General features: G+C 42.7%; 1 long non-coding RNA gene across 12 annotated transcripts in view; it reads left to right on the top strand.

Moving 5' to 3' along the window:
* LOC127490509 (uncharacterized) overlaps positions 1-12,507 on the top strand; it is a 604,070-nt gene that overhangs the window by 86,079 nt on the left and 505,484 nt on the right. For all 12 annotated transcript variants that reach the window (XR_011381435.1, XR_011381454.1, XR_011381455.1 and 9 more), the window contains exon 2: positions 5,926-6,050. This is a non-coding gene — a long non-coding RNA (uncharacterized lncRNA). The remainder of the gene's footprint in view (positions 1-5,925; positions 6,051-12,507) is intronic.

Here is a 12,507-nt window from a genome sequence, read left to right as displayed (position 1 = left end):
GAAAAATTGTGCTGAGCACCCCCAAGAGAAAATAAAGTCATTTCTTGCCTGAGAGTGATTTACTCTTTCATTAATAACATCTTTGCTGTCTTTTACTACAATAAATTAGATCCTTACGGCAAATGCTTTCGTTTGTAACCTGGCTCAAAGGGTGGACTGTGGGTCAGTAATGGGGTGTCAGCTTTCCTAAGGATCCTGACAAACCTCTCAAACTTATCACTAGCTGAGATATGTTTGAACTTTCTTCTTGGGCTAATTGTCATATGATATGAGGCAAGACTCTAGAAGGGGTGGCTTTATAACTAGCAATTTGGCTTTTGAAGGAAGTACAATATGCAAAAGAAATTACATGAAAAAAAAATCTAACACCTTCTCTATCAAAATTACTATCCAAGGACCAGATATGAGTCTTGTAAAATGAAATCTGAGGTCATAAACATGCTTTGCACATCTGGAATCTCGCCTGGGGCAGATATCCTAAACCTTGAGATGCTATATTAAAGCAAGGAAAAGAACATTTATTGAATGCCTACTAAGTGTTATGCTTTTTCACACTTTACCTCATTGCAACACCGCTGTGAGTCAGGTTATCATCATCTTCAATCTACATGGTAAATAACTTGAGCATTGTAAAGAGCCAAACTTCAGCTTTCTGAACGAGCATCTAATTATATTTGGAGTACATTTTGTTTCCATTCCAAGCCAAGCATACCAAAGAGCTGCACCTGAGCCACAGGAAGGATTTTTTTTTTTTGAGAGGCAGAGTGGACAGTGAGAGAGAGAGACAGAGAGAAAGGTCTTCCTTTTGCCATTGGTTCATCCTCCAATTGCCGCTGCGGCTGGCGTGCCACGGCCGGTGTGCTGCGGCTGGCGCACTGTGCTGATCTGATGGCAGGAGCCAGGTACTTATCCTGGTCTCCCATGGGGTGCAGGGCCCAAGGACTTGGGCCATCCTCCACTGCACTCCCGGGCCATAGCAGAGAGCTGGCCTGGAAGAGGGGCAACCGGGACAGAATCCGGCGCCCTGACCGGGACTAGAACCCGGTGTACCAGCGCTGCAAGGTGGAGGATTAGCCTAGTGAGCCGTGGCGCTGGCCGGATTTTTTTTTTTTTTTTTGGATCCTCCACATTCAGGAGAAAAGCCATTTGTCTTGTGTGGGTGGACTGGTGGACAACTCTGAACTGAGGGTTGGAGCATGGTTTTGGGACAATGTCTGGTGGAAGGAAGTCTGAAATAAATGTTGACTGACTGGCTATTTACAACTCCTGTTGATCTGGGTTGTGTCCCTGAATTCTGTTCTGATAGCTTTTCCTGCTTCTGCTCTGGAAAACAAAGCAACAGGGCTCCCTTTAAACGTCCTGCCATTGAGCTAAGAGACACAGTCTTCTTTCGGGTGACGTACTCAATTTGTACTGTGACTAGGAGTCAGTGACGTGATTTCTTCTTTTCTCAGATAGCCTCTCGCCAGTCAGCCTACATCTGTCAGCTTGTGCCCTGGGCCACACCTTTGTCCTTGCGCTCAACAAACTGTTACGCTCTTTGCCTTGCTGCAGGCAGAGATTCAGTAACCCTGGTGGTCTTGAGGCCTGCTTGTTGCCTCCTTGTGGCTTCCCGATTCTCTGTCCCTTGTTGGCTGGGTGGGACCTGTGACTGTTTCTGACCAATGGTCCAGGGACATGGGCGAGGGGTGGATGTGATCTGCATCACTTTCATCTCAGGGCATTTAATTGTTGGTGCAAGAGTCTCTAGAACATTCTCTCCTTTCTGAAGCAGTGACTGTCCATGTTCTGGAAGACACTAGCCTCTTGCTCAGCCTGGATCCCTAGTAGCTTTGATGAGCGGAGAGCTTTCCTGGTATCCTGTGATCAACATGTACTATGAATCAGAAAGAAACAGAAGCATTTACTGTTTTAAAATACTAAAATCCTGGTCTTTTTTTTTTTTTTCTAATCTAGACTATCCATAGTAACTGCTGAATAGATACACTTGTTCTTAGTTTCCATGCTCACTGATATCATCATTGTAAATCTTAACTGATTTTTTCAGAACTTTTTTGTTTAGTTACATTGCTAAATTTAAGGGCTTTATTTTGAGCCCCCATATTTTCTTTCTTTATGCTTTGTGTTTAGGATTTATTTATTTATTTGAAAGACAGAATGAGACAGAGAGAGAGAGAGCGAGCGAGCGAGCTTCCATTTGCTGTTTCAGTTCCCAAATGGCCACCGTAGTCAGGTCTGGTTCAGGCTGAAGCCAGGAGCCAAGAACTCTGTGCTGGTCTTCCACATGTGTGACAGGGTTTCAGGTACTTGGACCATCATACACTGCTTTCCCAGGACACATTAGCAGGAAGCTGGATTGGAAGCTGAGCACAGGAACACAAGCCAGTGTTCCAAAAATGGGATGGCCACTTTGCAAACGGTGACACAATGCAGGACCTTCTTTCCTCTCCCCACCCCCCTTTTTGTTAAAAGCTGTATTTTTACAAAAAGATTTATTTTATTTATTTGGATGACAGAGTTAGAGGGGGGGGGTCTTCCATCCTCTGGTTCATCCCTCAGATAGCTGCAATGGCTAGAGATGAGCTGATCCGAAGCCAGGAGCCAGGAGCTTCCTCTGGGTCTCCCACATGGGTGCAGGGGGCCAAGGACTTGGGCCATCTTCCATTGCTTTCCAAGGCACATCAGCAGGGAGCTGCACTGGAAATGGAGCAGCTGGAACTTGAACTGGCATGCATATGGGATGTCAGCGCTGCAGGCTGGGGTTTTAACCTGCTGCACCACAGTGCTGCCCTTCGTCCCTTACCCCCCCCCCACCCTTTTTGACAGGCAGAGTGGGTAGTGAGAGAGAGAGACAGAGAGAAAGGTCTTCCTTTGCTGTTGGTTCACCCTCCAATGGCCGCCGTGGTCGGCGCACTGCGGCCGGCGCATCGTGCTGATCCGAAGCCAGGAGCCAGGTAGTTCTCCTGGTTGTCCATGCGGATACAGGGCCCAAGGACCTGGGCCATCCTCCACTGCACTCCTGGGCCATAGCAGAGAGCTGGACAGGAAGAGGAGCAACTGGGACAGAACCTGGTGTGCTGGCGCCGCAAGGTGGAGGATTAGCCTATTGAGCCGTGGTGCTGGCCTACCCCTTACCCTTTTAAAAGCAAATTCATCTGCTTTTATGAATTCTCCTACCATCTATATTCATAGCAAAACAAAGTGATGTAGGCGAAAACATATTGGATTTGTGGACCTGGTGAGTAGAGGTTTAAAGTAGTCTCAGTTCTCTCGTTAGTACAACTGGAGTGAGCATGGCTGTCATGCTCTTTTCACCAGATCACCAGTGAGAATCAGATGAAATAAATGAAGAGGAAGCTTTTGTAAAAGATAAAGCATTATTTATGGAGGAGATGCATCTGAGAGGAATTCAGAACCTCCATTCCAAGCAGAACTGTCCCAGGCTTCGCGAGTTCAGGACCCACCTCGCGTGGCTGTGGCTGTGTCCTCACCAAGATGACATTCCTGTAAATCCGCACTCATGCCCTTTGTTGTGGCTACATTTGCATCACCAGCACTTTGTCCTGAAGTCTTATCCCACCCTCACTCTGCATGGCCTGCCACTTCTTTATTTCTCGATCCCTTCTTCCTGATGATTCACCTTCAAGTGGCTTCTTTTTTTTTTTTTTTTTTTTTTGACAGGCAGAGTGGACAGTGAGAGAGAGAGACAGAGAGAAAGGTCTTCCTTTGCCGTTGGTTCTCCCTCCAATGGCCGCCATGGCCGGCGCACCACGCTGATCTGATGGCAGGAGCCAGGTGCTTCTCCTGGTCTCCCATGGGTGCAGGGCCCAAGCACTTGGGGCATCCTCCACTGCACTCCCTGGCCACAGCAGAGAGCTGGCCTGGAAGAGGGGCAACCAGGACAGAATCTGGTGCCCCGACCGGGACTAGAACCTGGTGTGCTGGCGCCGCTAGGTGGAGGATTAGCCTAGTGAGCCGCAGCACCAGCTTCAAGTGGCTTCTCGGATCTTCTGTGCATCAGCCTGGTCACCATCTCCAGGTTGTGCCCTAAAGATCCTATGCTGTAATCAAGACAGCAGGATTCAGATGTGCATCTCCTCCTTTTCAGGTTCCTATTCCTTTGACCCAACCCTCTCTTGGCAGTGAAAACAAATTTCCCTAAGCCTCACTTATCTTGTGTTACTCCACTCTTCAGATTAAACACTGGCTCCCAGCTGCCTCCTTAAAACAAGAGGCACATGCGTATACATTACAATTTTTGTAGTTATTACAACAGCAATTCATGCTTAATGTGCCAAAATACAAAAGAAAAAAAGCAAATGGAAAAATAGAACATCTACTATTGAATCACTTTGAGATAATCACTGTAAAATTTCCATATTTTTCTGTGCCTTTATATTTTATCAACATGCTATCAATTAGTGCATACTGTTTCATACCCAGCTTTCCCCCTCTTCATCATATATTCTGAATTTTTTTTTCAAAGTATAAATATATTGATTCAATGAATCAGTGGTTTCATTACAGCCATGGAACAGATTAACAATAACTGACTTGTTTAATTCCCTGTTGTGCAGCAGTACTTGCTTTCTATTATAAATGACATTACACAGTAGATTCCTGTGCATGCAGCCTGTACACATTAATATTTTCTTTAGTTTTTTTAAAGGCCCTAAATTTTAAAATTCTCTGCTAATGGCTGTGAACAACCACAAAGATACCACCTCAGTATTGATTACAGTTAAAAAAGCTACAAATAAATTTTACACGCATTTTAAAATATGGAATCTGTGAATAATGGGGATGAACTGTGTGTGCATGCTGAATCCAGTTAAGAGCACTTACAAATAAGTGAAAGTTGGGGCAGGCATTCAGCCTAGTTGTTGAGATTCCCACATCTCACATCAGAATGCCTGAGTTCCACTCCAGACTTCGGCTCCCACATCCAGCTTCTTAATAATGCACACCTTGGAAGGCAGCAGGTGATGGCTTCAATGGTTGGGTCCTTGTCGCCCATCTGAATTGAGTTCTGAGCTCTTGTCTCTGGCCCTGGACTTTGTAATCATTTGAGGAATGAAAGAGCAGATAGAAGCTTTTCCCTCTCCCTCTCCCAATCCCTCTCCCTCTCCCTCTCCCTCTCCCTCTCCCAATCCCCTCCCACCATGTGTGTGTGTGTGTATGTGTCTGTATCTGTCTGTCTTCCTCTCAGTTAAAGAAGTAAAGACAGAGATAAGGAGAAATCCAAGTATTGAGTTTGAGGCAAATCAACACACACCCACCTACTGGGAGGGGAAGAGAGGAAGAAAAAAAGGGTGGAAGGAGGATGGGGAGGCAGAGGTAAAAGAATGCTGCACCGTCATCTGTGACAAGCCACCAGGAGGTTCATGGAAAAACTGGAAAAATGTCTTAGAAGCTAAATAAAGAGAATTCCAGGAAATTATCACAGTGAAGAAATGAAAATTAGAAAATTTATATTTTCTAATTGTATGTGGGTGGGAATTCTCTAGAAACTGGGTTTCTTGGCTGAAGAGTGCCCACATTTTAAGACCTCTGAGATGTATTGCTAATTGCCTTTCAAAAAGTGTGTACCAACTTATTTTCCAAGCAGTGTACAATAGTTTTAATTTCCAAACACTTTCAATAAGTTAGTCTTTTCCAAATTTATGGGAAACATACGACTATGATTTGGATGTGGTTTGAGTGTGTCCCCAAGCATTTAACGTTGGAAACTTGGTCCACAGTGTGGTAATGTTAGAGGTAGTAGAACCATTAAGAAGAGAGGCCTAGTGGACGATGGTTGTCATTTGGGGACATAGCCACTGGAAGGGATTAGTTTTCATGGAACCATGATTAGCTCACTCAAGAGTGGGGTGTTATAAGAAAACCAGCCTGAGCCCTGAATTTCTTTCTGTCTTTCCTCTCTAGGCTCCCTCTGGGTACCACCTGCCATGTTGGTGGTATGGGGGTTCACCAGAGGCTGAACCAATAAGACTGCCTAATCTTGGACTTTCAGCCTCCCAAACTGCCAGCTAAGTAAACCTCTCTTATTTGTAAGTTATCCAGCCTCAGATATTTTGTTATAGCAACAGAAAATTCTCGAATGTACAGACTTTCTCTTGAACTTTTGAATGATTTTGATGACTAATAATGTTGGAGATTTGTTCATATATTTATTGTTTTTTTGTTTTTATTATTGTTTTTTCACTTTCTTGTTTTTGACACTGATTCCATTTAGTTTCCTCATTTTTTGTAATATAGGGCTATTCTTTTTCTCACTACATTATAAAATATTTAATAGAGTAAAGATTTAAATTTCCTCCCTACAACATACATTTTTTTGTTTTCTAGTTTGTCATTTGCTTTTTTTCTTCTTCAGTACAAAAGTTTATTTATAGAGAGTTCAATGTATCAGTGTTTCTTTTTATATTGTCTGATTTTTTTGTTATAGGAAAAACTTTCATATATATATATGATATTTTCATGGTATTTTTAAAAACATTAACTCTTGATTCCAACTGCAGTTACTTTGGTCTGTGATGTAAGGTGAATCTGTAACTTAATCTACCCTCACTTCGTTAATCCATTAATTCAACAAAATTTCCCATGGAATATAAATGGTATCTTTGTAATTTAAAAATCTTTAGATAGCTATATTCTGAGTTTTCTATTCTACTTCTTTGATCTATCTTTCTATTCTGACACTTTTACAGCAATATTTTATTTATTGTAGGTACATAATACATCTTAAAATCCAGTAAAGCAAGTTTTTCCACATTATTCTTCTTTTTCAGTATTCTTTTGACAGTTCTCATGCACTTATTTTTCTAGCTGGACTTAAGAATTATTTTCTCAGGTTCCAAGAATACCATTGTAATTTTGGCTGAAAAAAAATAGCAAGTCTGTAAATTAATGTGAAGGCTTACCGTCTTTGCAGAGTCTGACTTCCCACCCAGGAGCATGGCCTTTGTCTCCCTCTACTCAATTCTTCACTTATGCCTCACTGTACAATTTAATGAATACTTTGTTAAATTTATTGTTAGATAATTTAACTTGTCAGTTCCTTGGTTTAACTGAGATATTTTTTAATTCCTATTTTTCCAACTGATCATTGCTGATTCCATTAACTAAGATAAATTCTTTTGGACTTTCCTGGGAGAAAATCTTAGCATCTGAAAATCATTATAGTCTGATTTCTTCCTGTAAACTATGTCTACATCTTATTTATTTTTCCTGTCTTATTGCACTGATTAAACTCCTAAAGCAAGGTTAAAAAATGGGAGTGAAGGTTGACAATTCTTTCCTCTTCCTAGTGTTTCCCAAGTAAGGATATAATTGGCTGTTGCTTTCAGATGATTCTTCTGTCTCATGTGAAAGAAGCAGATTTAAATTCTTAGTTTCTTTTTTAAAATATTGAATGACTATTGGATTTTATCAAATGTCTTTTTGGCATCTTTTGCAATGATCATATGGTTTTTCTCCTCTTTGACCTGTTGATATGATGAATTATGTTAATAGATTTCCTCGTATTAAATGATCCTACATTCTTGGAATAAAGTCCACTTAGTTATCCTGCATTATTCTTCAAACACACGGCTGGATTTAATTTGATAATATTTTATTTAGGATTTTTGCTTCTATGTTTTTGAGATTGGCCTATAGAGAGTTTTTTTTTTTTTTGAGAGAGTCTGTGTTAGGGTTTGATTTCAGGGTTTTTCTGGCTTTCCAAAATAAAATGGGATGCTCTTCATCTTGAATCAATTAAGGGATATTCTAATATGGCTATGAAGGCTCACCATGTTGTGTGATGGAAAGAATGTAGGACTGGTAGGGAATTAGAATACCAGGGTTCAATTCTTGTCTTTCTCCATTAGTTTTATAAAGTTGTGCAAATTGTTTAATTCCCTAAAATTCCATATTTTTATCTTTAAAATGAAGATTATACTTAATTTATACCCCAACTACCTGAAAAAGTATAACAGCCCAATGAGTTAATGAGGATGAAAACACTTTGCAAGGAGGGAGACACCACTTATCAAGTCCTTGTTCCATACAAGATGCTGTGTGTGACATTTTATACATGAGAATCCTCACTGTAATCCACACTTGCTCCAATTGCCATGAGGACTCCTTAGCGTCCTATAGCTCAGTGGTCTCTGGACCAGCATCACAGCACCCCCTGGGGGCATGTTACAAGTGTAGAATCTCCAGCCTCACCTACTGAATCAGAGCCAGCATTTTTGCAAGTCCTGCAGGGCAATTCACATTCATGGTCAAGTTTCAGAAACACCTGTGGCCCCTACATGATAGTGCTGCAGATTCTTCAGTGTCAGAATAGAAATACAACTGTAGCATTAGGAATGATTCCAATGATAACTTTCTTGTTTTATAAATCTCATATTCTGGGTGAAATAGCTGCACCATTGAGACTGTAAATGTTAGCCATGTAGAGCAAATCTCTTGGATATGCACATTTTTACTCCAAAGGTGACTGTTTTTGGAGACCGAGCAAAACTGACCCATCCGTTGTGAGTTACTTTCCTATCAAGTCCAAAATGTGAAAGAGGTTTTAGTGCCTGCAGATGTACTCTTCTCTGGGGAGCCTCAATCATACTGCATTTCCCATCAGTCAATCTGAAGGCATTTTTCAGCTGATCCTATGAACAATCACAGATCTTTCAATGGGGCAAGGATTACTATATCATTTTCATCACAAAGATTACCCTAGTCACTCCTCAAACATGTTTTGGCTTCTACCAAGAGCAAAGAGTAGCATGCACTAAGCTTTTGTGCACATATTAATATACATACATGCCTGTATACACATGCCTAGAGAATATTTGAAACCGTGGCAGAAACAGAAACCATGGCTACCAAGAGATAAACAAGGATTCCCTCTGTGGGAGTCTGCAGGGATGTGTAATGCAATTGAGGTGACTGTTTGCAGGCTGTGGCTGGCAGTCACCATGGAGACTGGCAGTTGGATGAGGGAAATCCTCCACAGTGACGTTGCCAACAGCTGTTTCATTCCTCTGGGTCTTGCACGCAAGCAATTCTTTCACATCCTACATTGGAGAGAGATGCAGGTGTGTCTTTTGCTAAGCTAGGGAAGCAGGAGGAGAAAGTCCAATGTAAAGATTTCTAATCATGACATTCTTTCATGATGAAGAAACTATTTCTCTTACAAGGTTTTAAATGGACATTTAAAAAAGAACATGTATCCTATCAAGTATACCGTTGTTTAACTGAAAGTATAGAATGTTTTATGAATGTGAAGGATTTCACTATATATGTCTTACAAATGTGTATTAGAACTTTCTTCCCAGGTCAGATGCTTTATCTGTGGAGCTTTACCCTGCTCCCTAGATAGGTGGGGCAGAAATAATTGCTTCTGTGACTGCAGGCACCCAGTTATTTATGAGTCCGTCACAACTTCTCATTTACACTGTAAGTTTAGGTATAGCTATCTTCTGTGCTTAGTTTATCTTCAATTTTTCCCTTCCTGGGATTGGGTCCATGGCCTAACCAGGCTGTTTTGATCACTGTATCTAGAAAAGTTCCAATGCAAAGCTTATTTACAATTATAAGTTCTGTATACTTGTGTATTGTGTAGCCAATTGCCATAAACCTAGTGTTTTTTTTTTTTGTTTGTTTGTTTTTACAGACAGAGTGGACAGTGAGAGAGAGACAGAGAGAAAGGTCTTCCTTTCCATTGGTTCACCCTCCAATGGCCGCTGCGGCCAGCGCACCACGCTGATCCGAAGGCAGGAGCCAGGTGTTTATCCTGGTATCCGTGGAGTGCAGGGCCCAAGGACTTGGGCCATCTTCCACTGCACTCCCCGGCCATAGCAGAGAGCTGGCCTGGAAGAGGGGCAACCTGGACAGAATCATCTGACGCCCCGACCGGGACTAGAACCTGGTATGCTGGCGCTGCTAGGCGGAGGATTAGCCTATTGAGCTGCGGCGCCGGCATAACCTAGTGTTTAAAATACACATAGATATTATATTACAATTCATATGGTCAGCTATTTGGTTTTGGTCTAGCTGATTTCTCTGCTCAGGGTCTCATAAAGCTGCAATCAAGGTGTCAGCTGCACTGCATTCTTTTTAAAAACAATTAATTTTTATTTATTTATTTGAAAGAAAGAGAAATATATCTAATCTGCTAGTTCTTTTCCCCCAGTGCTTCGAACAACCAGGGCTGGGTAAGGTCAAAGCCAAGAGCCTGAAATTCAATCCAGGTCTCCCACATGGGTGACAGGGTCCCATGTACTTGAGCCATCATCTGCTACCTTCTAGGGTGTGCATTAATAGGAAGCTAAAAACAGAAGTAAAGCTGAGACTTGAATCCAGGCCCTCTGATATGGAATGCCAGTGTCCCAAGTCACGTCTTAGCCACTGAGCCAAATGCCTTTCCCTGCATTCTTTTTTTAAAATTATTTTTATTTTTATTTATTTATTTATTTATTTTTGACAGGCAGAGTAGACAGTGAGAGAGAGAGACAGAGAGAAATGTCTTCCTTTGCCGTTGGTTCTCCCTCCAATGGCCGCCGCAGCCGGCGCGCTGTGGCCAGCACACCACGCTGATCCAATGGCAGGAGCCAGGTACTTATCCTGGTCTCCCATGGGGTGCAGGGCCCAAGCACTTGAGCCATCCTCCACTGCACTCCCGGGCCACAGCAGAGAGCTGGACTGGAAGAGGGGCAACCGGGACAGAATCTGGTGCCCCGACCGGGACTAGAACCCTGTGTGCCGGTGCTGCAAGGTGGAGGATTAGCCTAGTGAGCCACGGCGCCGGCCTTTCACTGCATTCTTATCTGGAGGCCCACTGGGGGAAGAATTTGCTTCCAAGCTCACTGAATTGTTGTCAGAATTCATTTCCTCATGGCCTACAGGAGCCAAGGAAGCCTATGTAAATTCTTTAGACTGCCCATGGTTCCTCCACCACATGGCCCTCTCCTTAGGAATTCATAACACAGCAGCTTCCTTGTTCAAGGCCAGTGGGAGGCAAGGGCAACTCAAGAGGCAGGAACTTATATAGGGTATGGTAATCATGGGAGTGACGCCTTATAACCTTTGCCATGTTGGTGAGAAGTAACTCACCAACACTCAGAGAGAGGATTATACAAGAGTGTGGACATTAAGAGTTGGGGATTATCTTACGGTGTGGAGGCTCTGATGACATTTTGAGTGAACTGTCCATTCAACTGTACCAAAAGCATGAATATTCCATTTGGGCTATCTTAGGATAGGAAAGGAAACACTCATCCATTATGCTACTCTATTATCACCCATATTCCATGTTCTTGTCAGAGTTGAGTTTTATCTTACGCAAGATACCTGAATTGTCTTGTATGTTGAATCTAGGACTTTCATAAAAGGTTTATTTTACTATTTTGGCTATTTTTTGTATTTAGGCAAAAAGTTGCAAGATATCCAACCAGGTTTACAAAGAAAACCAGTAATGTTTCAGAAGGCTGAGTTATAAATATTTCACATGGTCCTGTGCAAAATGACCATAGCATTCATGAGAATGGGCCTGTCTGACTGTAGGGAGGATGATGGACAAAGCCCCTAGCTCTTCTGAGGCTCATAGATGCATGCAGGCCAAAGCTACTCTAGCTGTAAGCCAGTGACTGAGCTTGTCAGAGACTCTAAAGGAGGCCTGGTTCTGTGTGATGAGGAAACATCCAGCAGACCACCTTGGCCTGAGGATTCCCGACTGGCCTCGCCAGACTTTGCTCAGAGATCCGTCTGAGAAGCCACCTACCGAGCCCTCCCTCTTTTGGTCAGATCTGTCTTGTGATCTGATGCCTTGCCCAGCTTATTTGATCCCCTCACTCTTTCTTCTCTCACAGGTATTTCCCATAATATGACTCTAGCACATTTAATCCTGTCTTGAGAACAAATGGATCCAATTATTATCATATGCACAAATCTGCAAAATCACTCCATGCTGTACACTCGAGTCAGGTTCCCACCTCTCAGATGACCCCAGAAATGGCATGGGGAACATAGGAAAAAATATGGACCCCAGACTCAGGAGACTTGAGGTTGAATCTTGGTACTGTGTACTGGACAACCTTGGGTGAGTCGATCTTTCCAGCTCTCATTTATCTTATCTTTAGGGTGGTAATGATCCATTTATCATAGAGTTAAAATAAATTGTTCCTAAAGACATGATGCCTGGAATAGAGAAGGAGCTTAGAAGTCTGGTTGTGTTTTGCCAGGTGCAGTAAAAGATGCATTCCTATGAGATGCATCTTTTCCTAAATCTCATTATCAGAGGTACAGGAACGGACACAGGATGTTTTGCAGAGCATCACTATGGATGAGAACATTGCACAAAACCCCACTAAATTAACATTTCATGGGGCCGGCACTGTGGCATAGTGGGTAAAGCTGCCACCTGCTGTGCCAACATCCCACACGGGCGCCAATTCAAGTCCCAAATAGCACAGCTCTGGCACTTGCGACCAATTGGGGAGTGAACCAGCAGATGGAAGACCT

The sequence above is a fragment of the Oryctolagus cuniculus genome, chromosome 1 (genome assembly GCF_964237555.1).
Source record: "Oryctolagus cuniculus chromosome 1, mOryCun1.1, whole genome shotgun sequence".
Taxonomy (NCBI): Eukaryota; Metazoa; Chordata; class Mammalia; order Lagomorpha; family Leporidae; genus Oryctolagus; species Oryctolagus cuniculus.
The sequence above is the reverse complement of the archived record's forward strand: the minus strand, read 5'-3'. Positions and strand labels throughout refer to the sequence as shown.